At 39.6% G+C, this 16,596-nt stretch overlaps 1 protein-coding gene across 5 annotated transcripts in view; it reads left to right on the plus strand.

The window, feature by feature from the left end:
* TMEM200A (transmembrane protein 200A) overlaps positions 1-16,596 on the plus strand; it is a 79,607-nt gene that overhangs the window by 44,800 nt on the left and 18,211 nt on the right. The window contains exons 3-4 of one of the 5 annotated variants that reach the window (XR_006338010.1): positions 6,902-7,027; positions 10,010-10,566. The exons of 2 other annotated variants lie outside the window; for them this stretch is intronic. The gene's annotated coding sequence lies outside the window, so the exon portion shown is untranslated. Of the gene's footprint in view, positions 1-1,132; positions 3,222-6,901; positions 7,028-10,009; positions 10,567-16,596 lie in introns of those variants that run through there. 2 more of the 5 variants (XR_006338011.1, XM_043888427.1) reach the window with 2 other exon arrangements.

Consider the following 16,596-nt stretch of genomic DNA (forward strand, 5'->3'; position numbering starts at 1 on the left):
TTAGTTTACAATTTCCCTTCATCTCATAATGATGCTCACTTTGATCCCTTGATAAAGGGGTATCTGCCATTGTAAAGTTTCACATTGTTTTTTCATTTTTAGTTAATAAGTAGCTTGTGAGGGGTGCTTTGAATTTATGCAAATGTCTTCAAATTTACAAATATGTGACTTTCTGTTATTATGGTCACCTGGTTTAATAGGTTATAATCTGCTGTGCTGTGCTTAGTTGTGTCTGACTCTTTGTGACCCCATGGACTATATGTAGCCCACCAGGCTCCTCTGTGCATGGGGATTCTCCAGGCAGGAATAGTGGAGTGGGTTGTCATGCCCTCCTCCAAGGGATCTTTCCAACCCAGGGACTGAACCCAGATCTCCCTCATTGCGAGCAGATTCTTTACCATCTGAGAGCCACCAGGGAAGCCCAAGAATACTGGGGTGGGTAGCCTATCTCTCTTTCAGGGCATCTTCCCAACCCAGGAATCGAACCAGAGTCTCCTGTATTGCAGGCGGATTCTTTACCTGCTGAGCTACCAGGGAAGGCCTATGATCTCTACTGTCGTTTATTTATTCCCATATTTGGCTAGTGGTAGCTTATTCAAACTGACTTTTCTGTTGACACAGCCCCATTATTCTTTGAGCATTTCCTTGCTGTTTTTGGAAAGCACATGTTGTTTTGAGATCATCTTATACTTTCCTTGCCTTAGTTCTGAAATTAGCCGTTTTCCCAGAAGCCCTGATTCTTAGAAACCAAGATCTGGATGACAGGTGTGCTCATTGCTATCAGGGTGTTGGCTGCTGCTCACAAACCCTCTTAGTATGTATATAATCTCTCATCACTGCTGCTCCCGCTCTATCTCTTGGGGACACCTCTTCATTATCAGTGCTCTGATTCTCTTCATTGGGCTACTGTGCAATAGCACTCCTTCTTCATGTTGCCCAGATCTCAACACCCACATCAGACCATCTTGCCCCCTCCCACAGAGAGTCCTACATCATGTTGCTCGGGCTCTGATACCATGCTGGGTCATAGCCCCAGGTAGAAATACTCTTTGCTTCACTTGGGCTCTGAAACTCTGTAACTGGACATTTGCCCCTCCTGCCTCTCATGGGATGCCTTCTTTCCTCCACTCAGAGTTTGACACCTTGGCTGGAGCTGCCACCCCTCTGAATGTACATCGTCCGCATCCTAACCAGGATCCAGCACTCCACTCCCGGTCATCATGGTTTCTCTACTTCTGTGCGGATTTCTGCCTTGCTCAGCTCCACCAAATGACTTCAGAAATGAATTGTTCATGAAAGGGAATGGAGCTCAATTACATTTTAAAGTGTGAATTTAGAAGTTACCTAATAATTTACCAAACTTGGAAGATCTGCAGTCGTATTTTTTAACCAAGATTCTGGAACATATAATTGAAAAGAAATTATTGCATGAGTCTCCGTGTGTCAATTTTTTAAAGATTTATTTTTAATGTAAAGGTACATATTTTAATAAGGCAAAGCCCTGATGTTTAATCGAGTCTGCAATCAATGAGAAACAGACACATTTACAGCTTATCTTCTCCAAAATATTCATGTGCGTTAATTACTTAAGAATCAGTTGTTTTTAGAGAATTTTGTGTCCAAAACCGATGATGAAAATTTCAGAATCCCAAGTAGTGGCGAGTTCCTCATTTACATTCCATCAGATTTGTGGTCTTTTAAATCAGACAAAAGGGTCTAAGTTATTTTCTGTTTTACACATGGAATGTATACTTAGGGCATGGAATTTATATTTCCAGCCCAGATCTTGACCCTGGAACTACCTTCAAACTCCCTCTGTTTTCGACTGCCCTTTACCCTGTGACATAAAATGCAGATGTCAAGTAGGCATCCCCTGTGCTTCATGCTCCTATAGCCAGTGCCTACGTGACGTCTCCCTTTTGAAGTGTCATGGGCCTCTCATGGGCTTCCTGGTGACTCCGAGATAAAGAAGCTGCCTGCAGTGCAGGAGACTCAGGTTCAATCCCTGGGTCGGGAAGATCCTTTGGAGAAGGGAATGGCTAACTCAGCATGCCCACATCTGAACTTTTGATTCTTGATACTGCCCTCTGAGCACAAATCTTCTTTCCAATCTCAGTGAATGGCAGAGCCACCCCCACCCAACCCTGGCCAGAGCTCTGGAAATGTTCTTGGTTCTTCTTTTCTTTTATGGAGAATAGATCAGTGTATTCTGTGGTCTGTTCTGCTTTTTCCAGCACTTCGTGTCTCAGGCCGAGTCCAGCCCACCAGCATCTCTCACCTGGTATGCTTCTTACCCCGTTCTTGCCACCTTGTGATTCATTATCCTCACAGCTGTCAAAGTGATGTCTGTATGTTGCATCATCTTTCCAACCTACTTAAACACACTTAACAAATTCCACAATTCTTATACACACCTGCGTGACCAGGCCCTGCTCATCTCTCTGGCTTCATCTTGTGTTCTTCATTCCCAAGCACTTGGCCTTCTTTCTGTTCCTGGAACATATCAAATATTTTGCTACCTTAGGACTTTTGTGTATCATCTCCCTAAAATATCATTAATGTCTTTCTTCCAAATAGAACCTTTGTATCTTTATACTAGAGCCAAATGCTTACTGATGACTATGATTTGGGGACCAATTTCTGTTCTCTTGCATATTACTTATTTTGTACTCAAAGGAGAATTTCAGTGACAGTATGAGATAATTGTTAAACTTAATTTACTATTAAGAAAATAACATTAAAGTTGCTTCCAACTGCTTCCAAAATAAAAATCTTAATAAAAGTCCATGTAATTATGACATTTAAAATGTAAAAAAGAAAAAAAGGGACCATGTCTATAAAATATTCAGTATGTGAAACACTTTCAAACCTTAGAAGGAAAGAGAATTCAATGTATTATTGTTGCCAAATTATTACTAGTTTAATTTTCACAAGACTCATTTCAGTAACGATGGTGAATTTTTATTAATGGTGTTCATAAATACCATAAAATAATTCCTTATGTGTACATTGCACAATCCAGCATATGCATGCATTATTTTTCTTGAATTCTGACTCATGAGTACAGAGAAGTGACTTGTAGCATCACTTGGCCAAGTCCAGTTCTTTAGACTTCATCTTCATCCAAGAAATATTATCTGGAAGTATATTGTGCTACTTTGCCTACAAAGGTCCATATAGTCAAAGCTATAGTTTTTGCAGTAGCTATGTATGGATATGAGAGCTGGACAATAAAAAAGACTGAGCACCAAAAAATTTATACCTACAAACTGTGGTGCTGGAGAAGACTTTTGGGAGTCTCTTAGACAGCAAGGAGATCCAACCAGTCCATCCTAAAGGAGATCAGTCCTGAATGTTCATTGGAAGGACTGATGCTGAAGCTGAAGCTCCAATACTTTGGCCACCTGATGCAAAGAACTGACTCACTGGAAAAAGCTGTGATGCTGGGAAAGACTGAAGCAGGAGGAGAAGGGGACGACAGAGGATGAGATGGCTGGATGGCATCACTGACTCAATGGACATGAGTTTGAGCAAACTCCAGGAGATGATGAAGGACAGAGAAGCCTGGTGTGCTGCAGTCCATGGGGTTGCAAAGAGGAGGAAGTGGCAACCCACTCCAATATTCTCACTCCAGTATCCTTGCCTGAAAAATCCCATAGACAGAGGAGCCTGGTGGGCCACAGTTCATGGGGTCGCAAACAGTCAAACACAACTGGGCATGCATGATCCTAGTCTGTCTCGGCATGAAGCCCATTCACTCTGTCTCCTAAGGTAAAGTTCAAAGCTGAGTGACTGAACAGCAAATATTGCGCACCCTGTAGAGAGGACAGGATAACACTGGAAGCTGAAGGGGTGAACCATTTAGTATGTGCTTCGCTATTCTGTGTGCTTGACTTACCAACAGCAAGCTTCATTATTAATGAATTGCACCATTACTTGCTGAAGAAGTCAGCTGTTTATAATTTAAAGAAAACTACACACAAGTAGTTAGCAAAAAAGAGAACCAAAGTCGCCATAATAGATCCTTAACTTTTGAAAGGACATTCGTACTCCTTGGAAGCCCGTTTTTGTAGTTTACTAAATAGTTATAATAAATGTGCCTCCCTTTCCTGCTCATGAGATCTATTTTTCTCTACTTAGGTGTCATTAGATGTCTCCTTTCCACTGCCCACAAGACAGTTCTTGGAGGGTGTCTGAGATTGTGCCCTTAAAAAGGACAGCTGCAATCTGATGTGTCAATGAGTTACTATACTGTGTGTGTGTAAGGAAATGAAAATTTATCATCTTTATTGAAACAAATCATTTGAAAATTAACTGGAAATAATTTGGCTAACAATAATACACTGAATTCCCTTTTCTTCCAAGGCTTCAAAGTATTTCATATACTGAATATTTTCTAGACATTGCAGCCTTTTTTCTTTTTGCATTTTAAATGTCATAATTACAATGATTTTTATTAAGACATTTATTTTGGAATCAAGCTTTTTTGGGTTGTTTTCTTAATAGTAAATTAAGCTTAACAATTATTACATACTAATTGCTACTGAGATTCTCTTTCAAGTTATGAAGTAAATAATTCTGTAAGAGAACAGAAACTAGTTCCAAAATCACATTCATCATTTAGTATTTGACTAGTGTAAAAACGCCAAGATTCTATTTCACTAAGGAAAACAACATTATTATGATTCATAGTCATTAAGCCTCATGCTTATTTTATTAATTGAATTTTAAGCTTTTGATTATCATGTGTATATGTCTGTGTGTATATGCATTGTCAGTTAGCAATAAGTCTTTAGGAATGTAAGATCCAATAACATGTTCAAAACTTAAATTTACTGTCCAACAGCTTCATTTCATTTGTCCCTTATTTCTCTAAAAGTTGCCATCATACACATCTAATTGCTCAAGCCAGCCACTGGGCATTGTCTTGACAGTTTTGTCTCCTTTACCTTCCGTATCTACTCTAGTGCCAAGATCTGTTTATTCTACCTTCTAAACTGCCTTTTTCCACTTGTTGATCTCATAGCTGCCACCTTGTTTCAAGTTATGATCATCTCTTACCCGGATTGCTGTCGGGCTTCTTAACTGTTCTTCTTAGACTGTTTTTGCCTCCTTTCCATCTAGCAGCAGGAATCTTATAATAATGCAGATCTGATCCTAGTCTAGGCTTCCCAGGTGGCTCAGTGGTAAAGAATCCACCTACCAGTGCAGAAGATGTAGGAAACTCAGGTTTGATCCCTAGGTTGGGAAGATCCCCCAGAGGAGGAAGTGGCAACCCACTCCAGTATTCTCACTCCAGTATCCTTGCCTGAAAAATCCCATAGACAGAGGAGCCTGGTGGGCCACAGTTCATGGGGTCGCAAACAGTCAAACACAACTGAGCATGCATGATCCTAGTCTGTCTCGGCATGAAGTCCATTCGCTCTGTCTCCTAAGGTAAAGTTCAAAGCTTTATGATCTGTGGAACTTCATGTTATCTTGCCCCTACTGCCTTTTCACTCATCCCTTTGCCAGGGTGCCACTGCTTCTGTTGATTTCTTTGAGAACCGGGTACTTGACCCTTTCAGCATCTTAGAACATGCTGTTTTTCCCTCTCTTCTGTACACTGTCTCAATATGAAGTCAGATCCTTATACTTCTCAGACTAAGATAGGCCACCTTGACATTCACTTCCATGCCATCCTACATTTTCCCTTCTTAACTCATGTAATACATAATTACTTATTCAAAGTCTAGCTTTTCCATTCCACAGATAAATCTCAGGAGGTGAAGATAAAGTCTGAGTTGTTCATCATTTTCTTCCTTACCCCAGCTGAGGGCTTGACACATGGTGAATGCACAGTAAGCATTTGTTGAGTGAATAAAAATGAATGAATGGATGACACATATGAATGTCACTCAGATATTTACTTTTGATGTCGAATTGTGACAATTGAAGTTCAAAAAAATCAAATAATGAACATTTGAGCCCAGGTGAGTGGTGCTTTTTAAAAGTTTCTTTGAAAGTATCATCACCAGTCGTGTCTACTAGGGTTCTTGGCAATGTATGGGTACATATAGAAAGAATCTTTCAGGTGAAGAAACTTAAATTTATTGGTAAGCCCTGAACAAGTGAAAAGGATTCCTTTTGAGAATACACATGGAATGTAAAATCTAGAAGAGATTTGTTCTCCCATAGGCATTTTCTTATAGCTGTTTAGTCATCTAAACAACTCTCAAACATATGAAGGATGATCATATAATAACTTTAGACTCACTGGAAATTTGCAGATGTATCAATAAAGCAGCAAAAGAAGAAATAGGCACACTCCCCAAAAGCAAAAAAGCAAGTCCAGTAGATGTCAAAAAGCCCAAAGCATGTGTGTCCTCAAAGTCTTATTCCAGCTTTGACTGTTCTTATTTTGCACATAGTATCAACACACCTACTGCTTGGCTTTTTCATTTCGGAAACCAAAGCCCCAAACAGAAACTGGAGAGGGAAAGCAATTGTAGGAATCCACTGTTCTCAATGGCAGGGTTAGCAGACAGCAGAGTCATCTCGCCCTCCTCCAGACTTCTGTGGAAATTGACTGCATGGCAGCACTAACCATATTCACCTAGTGGCATGATTATGCTTTTAAAAAGTCATTTTCCATTCTTGATCATAAGCTTGTAAGGAAAAACCTTGACTTTTTACAAGGCTTTCAGAGTATCACACAAAACCATGTCACAGTTGATATTCATAATCAAAACAAAGCAAAACAACTCTGATTCATCAAGAGAAAATTAAATTATGTTCAATATTGTTTGAGGAGCCTGGAAAGAAATACTATATTTTAGAAATGTTTTCTTCTCTAATAATGGAAATAAAAAGCTTTTCTTCTAAAAGAGCTGAATATAAAGTTATTGCTTCCATTTTTCAGAGCCATTCATAAACCATGGAGTGTCTCAGAGCTGAAGTTTTATTATTTACTACTTCTAATTCTACTGATGTTTAGTTCACAAACCCTTTAAACAACCTAGCTGCTAGCAACCTATGAAGAAGAAAGGTAAGTGTTCTTACAAGTAAAAACCTGAAGCTGTAACTTAAATTATTATCTCAAGATCACAGCTGTTAAAGACCAGAAACGTTTGGTCTTTCTGGATACACTTAGCCATAAAAACCATGTAGCATTGTGATAAAATCACAAGCTTTAGTCAGAAACATCCTGGTTTGTATCTTTCCTTTGGTCAATACCAACTGAGCCACAGTGGGCAATGTGCTTCAGCTCTTTAGATGAGAGAAAATGGAGCAACTGTTTGTTGTTGTTATTTAGGTGCTAAGTCATGTCCCACTCTTTGCAACTCAGTCATTCACTATCTCCTGGAGTTTGCTGAAACTCATGTCCATTGAGTCATGAGTTGTGGTGATGCCATCCAGCCATCTCATCTTCTGTCATCCCCTTCTCCGCCTGCCCTCAATCCCTTTCAGCATCGGGTCTTTTCCAATGAGTCAGCTCTCTGCATCAGGTGGCCTGAGTATTGGAGTTTCAGTTTCAACATCAGTCTCTTCAATGAACACCCAGGACTGATCTCCTTTAGGATGGGCTGGTTGGATCTCCTTGCAGTCCAAGGGACTCTCAAGAGTCTTCTCTAACACCACAGCTCAAAAGCATCAATTCTTCAGCACTCAGCTTTCTTTATAGTCCAACTCTCACATCCATACATGACTACTGGAAAAACCATAGCCTTGATTGATGGACCTTTGTTGGCAAAGTAATGTCTCTGCTTTTTATATGCTATCTAGGTTGGTCATAACTTTCCTTCCAATCAGCAAGCGTCTTTTAATTTCATGGCTGCAACCACCATCTGCAGTGATTTTGGAGCCCCAAAAAATAAAGTCAGCCACTGTTTTCCCAACTATTTGCCCTGAAGTGATGGGACTAGATGCCATGATCTTAGTTTTCTGAATGTTGAGCTTTAAGCCAACTTTTCCACTGTCCTCTTTCACTTTCATCAAGAGGCTCTTTAGTTCTTCTTCACTTTCTGCCATAAGTGGTGGTGGTGTCATCTGCATATCTGAGGTTATTGATTGATATTTATCCCAGCAATCTTGATTCCAGCTTGTGCTTCATCCAGCCCAGCATTTCTCATGATGTACTCTGCGTATAAGTTAAATAAGCAGGGTGACAATATACAGCCTTGACGTACTCCTTTTCCTATTTGGAACCAGTCTGTTGTTCCATGTCCAGTTCTAACTGTTGCTTCCTGACCTGTACACAGGTTTCTCAAGAGGCCAGTCAGGTGGTCTAGTATTCCCATCTCTTTCAGAATTTTCCACAGTTTATTGTGATCCACACAGTCAAAGGCTTTGGCATAGTCAATAAAGCAGAAATATATGTTTTTCTGGAACTCTCTTGCTTTTTTGATGATCCAGCAGATGTTGGCAATTTGATCTCTGGTTCCTCTGCCTTTTCTAAAACCAGCTTGAACATGTGGAAGTTCACGGTTCACACATTGCTGAAGCCTGGCTTGGAGAATTTTGAGCATTACTTTACTAGCGTGTGAGATGAGTGCAATAGTGCAGTAGTTTGAGCATTCTTTGGCATTGCCTTTCTTTGGGATTGGAATGAAAACTGACCTTTTCCAGTCCCGTGGCCACTGCTGAGTTTTCCAAATTTGCTGACATATTGAGTACAGCACTTCACAGCATCACCTTTTAGGATTTGAAATAGCTCAACTGGAATTCCATTGCCTCCACTAGCTTTGTTTGTAGTGATGCTCCCTAAGGCCCACCTGACTTCACATTCCAGGATGTCCAGCTCTAGGTGAGTGTGAGTGATCACACCTTCCTGATTATCTGGGTTGTGAAGATCTTTTTTGTACAGTTCTTCTGTGTATTCTTGCCATGTCTTCTTAATATCTTCTGCTTCTGTTAGGTCCTTACCATTTCTGTCCTTTATTGAGCCCATCTTTGCATGAAATGTTCCCTTGGTATCTCTAATTTTCTTGAATTGACCATTAGGGAAACAAAAAAGAGGTCTCTTGATCCTCCAGCACTGCTGGACACTGTTGCCTCAAGTCATATTTCTCTAATAACGACATTCTCTTCCCCTTCCTTCCACCCCTGAAAAAGCATCTGTTTTAGAAGAAATAGTCAGCAGTCCTCTGCCACTCTTTGATCAGTGTGAAGACAGGGTCTGTTATGAAAATCCCTTCATCTCAGTGGCTCTCAAACTTCAGTAGCATCCGCATCACCTAGAGGGCTTATGAAAACAGATTGCTGGGCCCATCCCCAGGGTTCCTGGTGCAGTAGGTAGCAGTAGGCCCATTAATCTGCATTTCTAACAAGCTCCTGAGTTATATGCTGCCCTACTTTGAGTGCACTACTCCATCTGAACTCCTCCAGGGCTCCTTCCCCATCCCGCCCCCAAATTTCCCAGTGCTAGCTTTTCTCCAGGTACTGGTTTTGCTGCTTCATATTGCTTTTGAACTATTGGAATGTTCCTAATTATTTCTCTTTCTGATATCTTATGTGTCTACCCAAATGTTGTTTTGATTGTTATGGATTGTGAATTCTTACTCTTGTGAACTCTCTTGTCCCAGAAGACTTTCTAGAGGGAGAAATCTGAGGAAGCTGCCTGCCCAGCTCACATGCAGGCTGTATTTGGTCAATAAAGGGATGGTTTCCTTATAGCAAACATTTGGGCCCTTTAACCAATTATTTAAGAAATGTATCATTGTTGTTGTTGTTGTTATACTCCTGGTATCTAGCTTATTCCTGGTCGGCCTTTTAGAAATCATTAAAAAAGAATTCCTTCAGTATATTGGTGAAAGATAAAATCAACATGTCTGCAGTTTTGCACAAGGAGCTTTGTCATTTATTTGACTGCTTCAAGCTTTAAATTCATGGTTGTAGCTCTTACGTTGATCTTGACATAACAACAGAGTAATCTGACTTTGAAGAATAAAGACACATGTGAGGTTAGAGAAATGAAAGTCCAGGGCCTTCCCTGGAGGCTCAGTGGTAAAGAATCCACCTGCCAATGCAGGAGACACGGGTCTGATCCCTGATCCAGGAAGAGTCCAGGTGATGCGGAGCAACTGAGCCCGTGTGCCTCGACTATTGAGCCCAGGAGCCACGACTGCTGACCCCACGTGCTGCAGCTGCTGACGCTTGTACACCCTTGAGCCCTGCAACAAGAGAAGCCACTGCAATGAGAAGCCCTCACACTGCCGCGGGAGAGCAGCCCTGCCCGCCTCGACTAGAGAACCACCTGCGCAGCGGTGAAGACCCAGCAAGTCAAAAATAAACACACAGATAAAATTCTCAAAAAGAGGAAAGTCTAGATCTTGAGTGATCTTCTGTTTGAAATGTTTGTTAATACATGAGTAAACTAGAACTTACATTTAATTAGGCCATAAAATCAGCTTTTCCCAGATGGCTTGTCTGGGTATTTTCTTTACGTATATCTTTTCTCTGTGTAGATCTCTACTTACAAGTGGGGCATTTGTGTGCCTCAATCGGTACATTATGAACAGCTGTGTACATTTTGGTGTTCATTCTCCAGCAGTGTGTGTGTGTAGTATATAAAATATATTTTTTGAATAAATGGGAGCTTACTGCATTTTTCTTTTTATATTAATTAGCATATTTATTGAAGATTTCTTTCTGTCATTAAATGATTTTCTACATTTTTAAAACTGACTACATAATATCCCTTTATGTGAATGTATCCTCATTAGTAGATCAAATCATTGTGCTAATATAATCAAAAGAAAAAAGAAAACCATGTTGCCAAATTACCCTCTAGAAAGAGAAAAAAACTTTTGTATAAACATTACTAGCAAAAACTTTTTGCTGATATTTCCTTAGTTTATACTTTTTATCTGATACTTTAGGTAAAAAGCAAAATCTTTATATTGATTGGGTGTTAAAGTATTATCTATGAGTTTAGGGTAAATAGGAGTCAATTTTTTTTTATTTTTTTCAGTTTGGGAAATAGGTAGTGCAATCTGTAGCAATGAAAAGATGAAATACCAAAAGTTATGCCCCGAAGTAATGAGATACATAAGAAACTAAATAGATTGAGTGTTACCATCTGTTACTTTCTTTGGGGAATATTTGATCTTTATTTTATCTATGCATTGGGTGATATGGTATTTGTGTTTATTTTGAGGAACTTGATTACTTCTCACATACCATCTTGATAATTTTTATGTAACTAGTTCTTATAAAGGTTAGAAGCTGAACTCATTTTGTCATCACAACACTTGGAAGTTATTGAGGGCATGCCACTGTGCCATTCAATTCAGAGCTGCATGTAAGAAAGAACAAAGTTTATCATTTAAAGAAAGAATACGTTAACTTTGTTCTTTCTCTAAATAACGTATTTTTCCTCACTACATTCTAAATTCATGATCATAATCTCTTCTTTCTCTTAAAACTCTCTCTTCTTTTTCTCATAAAACTCTTGTTTCCTCTAAGCCTTTCCAATTAGACCTGCTTCCCCCTTTCTGTTAACAAGCGGTACATTTGAAGGAGGAATCACACGATTTCAAGCTAAACAGCTCTGGACTTGAAATCTTGCTTTTCTACTTCTTCACTGTGTGCTTTTGAGCAAATTTTACCCTCTCTGAGCCTCAGTGAAATGGTACAGTTTTTCCTCCCTCACAGACTTTTTCTGAAGATTAAATGTGATGATATGTATTAAGTTCCTAAAAAAACTCAGTAAACACTAATACCTTTCTCATCTTAAATTTTTTATTCTTTCTTCTCAAGTTGTATCCTTTCCCCCAGAGTCTCCAGATGACTCATTTGAACTTCTTGGCAGTTCACTTGGAAAAGATTCATGATAAACCGTTTCCCCTTCTTTCTGGGATTCATCAGTATTAAAAAGTCACCATTTAACTAACATTTACTTTGATCTCAGTAAGTCCATAGAGTTTAGTTTAGTCAACTTTATTCCATTTAAGTCTGAATGAATCCTAAAATGACTTTTTAAGCAGGACATAGTCCTCAAGTCTTTTATAAGAAGGAATTACTATCTGAGATCATGGGTCAAGCAGGGAGCTATGATGGTGACTAGTGTCTCCATCAAGCAAGGCTTAAGTATGTTACCACTGAATTCTGTGTTCTGCTTGGGAATTGCTGACAGAAAGTGATACTCCTTGGGTCTAAACTTCCAGCCAGTCTGAATTCATGCGAATCCACTTTGGCTTATCTTCCTACTGTTTCCTCTGCTGGGAATTCCTCTGCCTCTCTGCTTTTGCTCCTCCCTTCTTTTTTTTGTTTTGCTCCTCCCTTCTTTTAAGACAGCTTGAGGGTCATCTTCTTTATGAAATCTCTCCTACTCATTCCTTCTCCTCCCCCACCCCAAGGTCATTATCTCCTTTTGACCTTCCCCATACCCCATGAATACTTGCATCATCGTGCCAAGAACATTTTTCAGTACTTGCTTGTCCTCCTGCTCTAGGCGCTCAGCCCGATAAGAGCACAGAGGATGTCAGATTTACTTTGAAGCTCTGGTCAGAGTCTGTTCAGTTGGAAGAATTAGGAATGTTATTTGATTTATTTAATTTCTTGATTTCATTATCTTACACAGATTTTAAGAAGAAGGAAGAGTCCTCTTCATCATTCAAAAAGTAATAAAAAAAATAATCCAGACACTCTATAAATAAATGGTTTAAAGCAAAAGATACTGAATCCTGAATAAGCTGGGTGATCTGTTCTCTACACTGTTTTTGTTTTAAAGATACAACCAGTTCTTCAGGAAGTGATGTCATGGCTTCAGAAGTTGTATAGTCAGAACTGAAGTTGGAGATCCTACAAAATAGTTGTTTAGTTGCTAAATTGTGTCCAATTCTTTGTGACCCCATGGACGCTAGCTTCCAGGCTCCTCTGTCCATATTTCCCAAGCAAGAATACTGGAATGGATTGCTGTTTCCATTTTCCCAACCCAGGGATCAAAACTTACATATAAATTACATGTGTTCTTGGATTCTTTCTTCATTGGTATAATGGGGATGTTGATAACAGCTTTTCACAGTTATTGAGAATTTAATGAGGCAATACAAGAATAAGCCAACCTATGTTTGGTTAAACTCCAGGAGGCTATAAATAAAATCTGTGGTATAAGCATATAACTACAGAAAAAAAAAATATATATATATATATATATATATAAAATCAGTACACAAATGAAAATTTACCACTATAACCCTACTAGTATTTGATTTTGATGAAAAAAATCAAGATTGAAAGCATTTTATTCATTTATCTGGAGGAAAATTCCTTTACAATGTTATGTTGGCTTCTGTGAACAACAAGGCGAATCAGTCATAATTATATATATAGGTGCCCTCCCTCTGGAGCCTCCCTCCCTTGAAGGCATTTTAAAACTCAGATTGAAGTCAAGTGAACTGATTAGAAAGCCCAACCTTGGCGTAAACTCATCTTAAATAAGCCCCAGGGAGGTTAATGCCTTGAAGAATAGTTAAATGTAAATATTAATAAACTAGTTACTCAGTCCTGTCTGAATTTTTGAGACCCTGTAAACTGTAGCCCACCAGTCTCCTCCATTCGTGGGATTCTCCAGGCAAGAATACTAGAGTGGGTAGCCATTCCCTTCTCCCAGGGTTCTTCCCAATCCAGGGATGGAACTCGGGTCTCTTGCACTGCAGGCAGATTCTTTACCGTCTGAGACATTAGATTACGCATGGGAAAGGCACGTATGAGGTAACCCTTGAGTGCATGGATGGTTTCCATGCAGCTTCTGCCATAAGGACCTGCCAAGTCAGACCCACATACCGGGGTAACTCATGGGTCTCTGTAGACATTAGCTGTGCTGCACATGAAGGATGAAACAGGGTAAATGGAGGGGGCAGAAGAGAGAGTTCATTGAAGAGTTTGAAAGTTAAATAAAGTTTAGTCTTGCTCCATCATCTTTAGGAGAAGACGCATGTAACTCAGGTTAAGTGGAAGACCCTTTTCCGGAGCCCCAGCCCAGTTTCCCTCTCATAATGAAGCTAAAGATCTCCATCCAGCCTTGGTGGCTGCATGCTTTATGAGAATAATAATTTTGAAGTTTCAGAGTACTTCTCCGTAAGAAGCTTATTTGCATAACTGAATCAAAACTAGAGGTCAGAGTAACTGAAGGCTGTGAGCAAGGACTGAGCTTTGGGCAAAGGAAGCAAACCACACCGCCTCCAAAAGCCAGAAGGGAGTTGTGTGAATAAGTTAGGATGACCCAGGCACAGAGATAGCTGATCAATCCTGATAAAAGATTTGCTTTACAATACACAGCATTATCCTTGAGAATATTCTAGATTATAAATTTCTTCAAGACAGATACCAGTACTTAATTCATCCTTTATATTGCCTTGTATCCAGTAAATGCAGGTGTTGCCAGAAAAGGTAGAATTGTTTTCTGTGTTTCAAGATTGTGATGTACTGTAAGTAAACCTTCCATTCCTGAATTTCTGGTTTAGTCGGTTTAGTGATTTTAGCCATTTTCTACTTTTACAAGCTCTGCATTCTTGCCTCAAAAGTTATATTACACCTGTTTTTAAATTAGCAAGTCCACTGAATTACGCAAAGATCTAGCAGATCTTTTACTCTATTTTCCAAATTTCAGGATCTTTTTCGTTGTTGTTGGTCTATATTTAATTAGAGTCCCACAATGGAAATGAAATAAAAGTAATGCATGCTTCATGCAGAGGTGAATAACTAGATATGCAGAAAGTGAGTGTTCTGTTTCAGATTCTCCACAACCCCACTCTTCAGGCTTAAGCCGTGTTAACGGTGACGCTGCTTCTCACATCACTTCGGTGCATATTCAAACACATGTCTGCACATTTGCTGTAAATAGGACCTTACTCTTACAGTTGTTATAAAATCTCAAAAATATGATGTGAATGTTTTTCCTTATTGGTCCATATTAATCATTTTGAATATCTGAATAATATTCTATTATACAGATGCAGCACACAATCTTCTGTTGATGAGCCTTGAGTTGTTTCCAAGCATTTTCTATCATTGTAGCACTGAATGCATGATTTTCTATGTACTTCTGCAAGTCTTTCTAAAGGATGTCTTCTTAGAAGTGAAAGGGGGGGCATCACAAAGAAAATGAACATTTAAACTTTGGAAAGTCATTCCCATATTAACCTCAAAAAAATACCAATGTGTCTGCTCATGCCAGCTTGTTAGAGTTTGTTTTCTTGCACCTCACCAGTAAGGGGCATAATTAATCCCTCTTTTCTTTTTTTTTTCCATGTTTATCAATTAGCTACTTTACTTCTGAAGTAGCTTTTGTTTGCATTTCTTTGCTTACTGCTGAGTTGCCCCCCTTTTTTATTGGAGTATAATTGCTTTAGTGTTAGGTTAGTTTCTGCTGTACAACTGAGTGAATCAGTGTAACATACATATATCTGCTCCCTCTGAGCCTCCCTCCCATCCCCACCATCCCATCCCTCTAGGTCATCACAGAGCACTGGCTGAGCTCCCTGCGCTATACAGCCGCTTTCTGCTTGCTGTCTATTTGACACGTGGTAGTGTAATATACTTTCTTCAGTTTAAGTCTGAATTTGGCAAGAAGGAGTTCATGATCTGAGCCACAGTAAGCTCCCGGTCTTGTTTTTGCTGACTGTATAGAGCTTCTCCATCTTTGGCTGCAAAGAATATAATCAATCTGATTTCGGTGTTGACCATCTGGTGATGTCCATGTGTAGAGTCTTCTCTTGTGTTGTTGGAAGAGGGTGTTTCCTATGACCAGTGCGTTCTCTTGGCAAAACTCTATTAGCCTTTGCCCTGCTTCATTCCGTACTCCAAAGCCAAATTTGCCTGTTACTCCAGGTGTTTCTTGACTTCCTACTTTTGCATTCCAATCCCCTATAATTAAAAGGACATCTTTTTTGGGTGTTAGTTCTAAAAGGTCTTGTAGGTCTTCATAGAACTGTTCAACTTCAGTTTCTTCAGTGTTACTGGTTGGGGCATAGGCTTGGATTACCGTGATATTGAATGGTTTGCCTTGGAAACGAACAGAGATCATTCTGTCGTTTTTGAGATTGCATCCAAGTACTGCATTTTGGACTCTTTTGTTGACCATGATGGCTACTCCATTTCTTCTAAGGGATTCCTGCCCACAGTAGTAGATATAATTGTCATCTGAGTTAAATTCACCCATTCCAGTCCATTTTAGTTTGCTGATTCCTAGAATGTTGACATTCACTCTTGCCATCTCCTGTTTGACCACTTCCAACTTGCCCTGATTCATGGACCTAACATTCCAGGTTCCTAAGCAATATTGCTCTTTACAGCATCGGACCTTGGTTCTATCACCAGTCCCATCCACACTGGGTATTGTTTTTGCTTTGGCTCCTTCTCTTCATTCTTTCTGGAGTTACTTCTCCGCTGCTATCCAGTAGCATATTGGGCACCTACTGACCTCTCTTTCAGTATCGTATCATTTTGCCTTTTCATACTGTTCATGGGGTTCTCAAGGCAAGAATACTGAAGTGGTTTGCCATTTCCTTCTCCAGTGGACCACATTCTGTCATGGGGAATATTTCCCATGTCACCTCATGGGAAATAGATGGGGAGACAGTGGAAACAGTGTCAGACTTTATTTCTTTGGGC

The sequence above is a fragment of the Cervus elaphus genome, chromosome 26, assembly GCF_910594005.1.
Source record: "Cervus elaphus chromosome 26, mCerEla1.1, whole genome shotgun sequence".
In the NCBI taxonomy this organism is placed as follows: Eukaryota; Metazoa; Chordata; class Mammalia; order Artiodactyla; family Cervidae; genus Cervus; species Cervus elaphus.